Below are 4,233 nucleotides of genomic sequence, written 5' to 3' on the forward strand. Positions count from 1 at the left end.
CGACGAGGTTTTGCGAAAGCGTTGTCATTGCCCGAAAATCGCGTTGAGCGGGCGGTTCAGACTAACTGGGCCAAGCCGACTGCAACGCAAAAAAAAAAGGACGAAAAGACACTGTGCTCGTACGGACCCGTTCCCGCATGCATGTGCGCTCCTGGTTCCGCAACCAGCTAGCACGGTTTCAGCTCTGACCGACCCAAAGTGCTGGGAATCGCTGTCTTGAGCGGAGGGATAAAGAAACCCGTCATGGTCGTGTTCTGCATTTGGAAACGAAATGCTGCTTGAAGGAACGTGACCAGACGAGAAGCCTGGGGATCTTCGCTGGGTTGTTTTTGCAAATAAACATTCTTTTTCCAGCTTCCCTTTTAACGTTTTTCAGGCGAGGCTTGAAATATTGAGTTGATTGTGCAATGTGCGCTGACGATGATGACCTGAATTTGTGTTCGCAGGTCGGGTAGGCCACGAGTGGATCGCTCGGCCGAAGAGCTGTTTGCTAAACGGCGTACAATAAAGCCTCTGACGGTGATGATGACCTGAATTCACGTCGGCAGGTCTGTAGGTAGGCCACGGGGATTCGTTCGTCCAAAGCATGGGCGTCCAAAGCATGGGATACGGGGACGCGTCGGTGTATCGCGCAATTGGGCTATTACCGTATTTAGCGCACATAGCTTGCACTCTAGCGATGCGTCGAGCCTTACTGTGAACCGGATCCATGTTTCTAGGAATCCGGGCTACACGAATGGCTTCTCGTACGTGCAGTGGTATTAGTTCTTTGTGCTCTTTTATAAGGGGGGTGTCGAATAGCCTAACCTTCTCAGCGTGGCCCGTCCGGTCGGTGTTAATTTTAGGCGTTCTAACTGGGAGATGTGATGCGCCTCTTGTATCTCTTCCCAGGTGTTATGGATTCCTAGACGCAACAAATTCTTGGTTGATGTCTTTGGAGGTAGGCTTAAGGCAGTCCTTGCTCTTTCACTCATTTTGAGGGCCAAATATAGTGTGCCGTATGCGACCCGGCTAATGAGTACGGCTTGAACAAGTCGTAATGTATCAGACTCTTGCATTCCGAATCTCCGATTGGATACACGATGTATGAGGTGAATGAGTTGGGAGAGCGTTCGTTGCAGCGGTGCGATTGTATGGAGACCTGATCCGTTTTTCGGAATCGTGAGACCCAAGATGCGGAGATGGGCAACGTTGGGGAATGGTTTTCCTGCAATTGTTAGCGCCGGATCCGGGATGCTTTGTTTGCGATGTTGCGCTGTCTTGGTGCAGAGAGTAAGGAAGGCCTATTTTTCCGAAGCACACTCAAGGCCCCGGGCGCTTAGATACTGCTGTGCTTCTTCGATAGCGCTTTGCATGGCGTCTTGTTGCTCGCCCATGGACCCCGCAGGGGTCCATAGGGTGAGGTCATCCGCGTAAAGCGCGTGCCTCAGATGTGGGATATTTTCCAATAGAGGGGGAAGGTCCTTCATAGCGATGTTAAACAGAAGCGGTGATATGACGGAGCCTTGAGGGGTGCCTTTAGTAATGGTCTTGAATGTGGTGGAGCGGAGATATCCTATGCCGATGGTTGCAGTACGACCGGAGAGGAAAGCCGCGACATAGTCGTAGATTCGCTGTCCACAATCAATCGAGGTTAGTCCCTGAAGGATGGCGCGGTGGGAGACGTTGTCGAAAGCCCCCATATATCCAGGATGAGGATGCAACGCTTGTGTGTGCTGGTGAGCCGATCAATTATTTCTTCTTTCAGTTGCAAGAGGATATCTTGGGGAGAAAGATTTGGTCAGAAGCCGTACATTGTGGTTGGAAAATGGCCGTTGTCTTCGATATAGGGAGATAGGCGGTTTTGCACCATATGTTCAAGGAGCTTTCCCACAATCGACGTAAGGGAGATGGCAGCAAGCGGTTTTCCAGGTTTAGGTATTAGAGTGATGTCGGCATGCTTCCACTGGGGTGGGGGCAACGTGCCGGCAATCCAATGCTCGTTAATATAATCTAGGAGAACCTCTAGCGCAGGGACGTCGAGGTTCCGGAGCAACTTATGAAATCTAAGTTGTGACGAAATCTTGTCTGGTCGGGCGAACGCGGCTTCACCCTACCAGAATAAAAGGGAACAAGGCTTTAGCAGAGAAGTCGAAACGTCTTTTATACCTTTTTAAATAAGCCTTTGGTAGGCGATCACCAGTTTTTTTCAACTACTCTCTACAGTGAACTCGAATATGTTCTAGTTCAGTCTATCTGCAATGCTGCGAAACCTAAAGCGGCTTTTACTTATCTTTCAAAACTTGAGAACCAACTTCTCATCGAAGTTAAGCTTGTGTTTCTGATTTTCAAACGAAAATATTCTTACTTGAGGTTTAACTCTCTTCTCCCGGTCGGTGCGCCACGGATTGTTTTCAGTAGGGCTTTTCTGCGTCAAAACTCATAGTTTGAGAGAACCGCGCCTTTAAAACTAAGATGCAGGGAAAATGTTCACTCTTCGTACAGTTGTGCTATATTTTAGAACGTGCCTTTGTGTATGTGCTTTTACTGTATTCAAATTAGGCGCAGTAAATGCATCCTGGGCATGGAGGAAAGAAAAGCTTAGGAGAGGCCCTGACGTCACACCCAGCGCAGCCGGAAACGCCATTTCTGTAAGTCGAATGGCGGACCATTGGCCCTCCATGCCATTGGCGGACTCTTTTTGCCTCTCTCTCTCGGTGCACCTTCTCCGCCTCCTCCGTCCTGTATCGCCTCTCTTGTCGTCTGCATCTGCCAGCGCCGAGCCGGCGGAAATCAGCTGATAGGCAGGTAGAAGGCCGTTTTGCAGCGCGTGACCGTGAACCTAAACGCGCGGTTACACTGTTACACGTCTTCAGTGTGGCCGCAGCAGGTTTGCGAAGCGGCTCGCTCTAACAATGCCGCAATGCTCGGTGCCAGGCTGCAAGTCGCGATCGGTACCCAAGGAATTGGGCGTCACTTTCCACCGGTTATAGTGCATCATTCCGCTGACAAGTATTGCTGTACATTGGTGTGCATTCATCCTTTGTTTGCAATCGCCGCCGTTTATATATAGGTTCCCAAGCGATGGAGAACGCCGCAAACAGTGGGCGAACGCCGTGCGGCTACCGAACTGGAAAGTGCCCAAGTTTGCGTTGCAGTTTCACTGGCAATCCCAGAGATGACTAGTCAATTAAACGGCCGTTCTATATATATAGGTAAGCAGTACTTCATGCAGATTTCGCGCTAAAAAATTGTGGAATGTTTTTACCGTTGTTCGCGTGCCTTCGATAGAATTTTTTGCGAAGGAAGAGGAGGAGGAGCAGGAGGAGGAGGCAAAACGTTTTATTGAGTAAAAAAAAAATGAGAGGGTGGGTGGCGTCAATAAACTATTTTTCGCCAAGTTTCAACTTGTCTCAGTGTCAATAAATTCAAGGTGATATCAGTTGAAAACGTTCATACACTAACCTCGCAGTATGAAGCGTTGAAAAGCGAAATCCAGAGCGAGACCACAAAAAGATCCAGATTCCAGATCCAGCACTCTTCCAGTCAACAGACGGACACCTACTAAGGTAATAGGACGATGGAATTATATCAACTGGGAATCTACCAATTGTAACAGTTGCAAAAGCACTGCCGCGCATTGCCGGCCTAGCAAACTATATATTGCAGCGGCGATAACCAAAAAATTGAGTTGCGAATCGTTCGGTTGCAAGTCGCCTACGTACTGCACACCGTGTATCACTTCCCGAAAATCTACCAGACGGTTGTCCGCGCGTACGACGGGACGGCGCGTTCACGATATCTGCACTTCAATAGGCGCGTCGTGATCGCGACCGGAGCAATAGCTTGACGCGGTACAAGGTGCACTTGCAAGTAGAAATTAAATGACATATTCACATCGGCGCAGCTGTCGCAACTCGCAGCATCCTTTTCGAGTTCCGCAAGACCACAGCGCAGCAAAGCGAAGCAGCAATCTTCGCAATCGGACGACAAGGCAGGCGCTGCCTTTCCTCCATGACTGGCGAACGGCGGGCGGGCTGTTGCTAGGACGCCGTTGCTAACGCGACTTCCAATGGCCGCCGAAAACACGTGACTTCCTCCACACTTTTGCCAATGCGCGGGGATAGCTGGGGGCCTCTCCTAAGCTTTTCTTTCCTCCATGATCCTGGGTAAACGCCGGAGGCGGTGGCGATGGCAGCGCCACGCAACGTGAAAGCTTCGCTTTACGACTGTTCCCTAGCGGTCGCTCTTCGC

Source organism: Haemaphysalis longicornis, unplaced genomic scaffold (assembly GCF_048455015.1).
Source record: "Haemaphysalis longicornis isolate Haplotype H1 unplaced genomic scaffold, Haemaphysalis longicornis Haplotype H1 scaffold_10, whole genome shotgun sequence".
Classification (NCBI taxonomy): Eukaryota; Metazoa; Arthropoda; class Arachnida; order Ixodida; family Ixodidae; genus Haemaphysalis; species Haemaphysalis longicornis.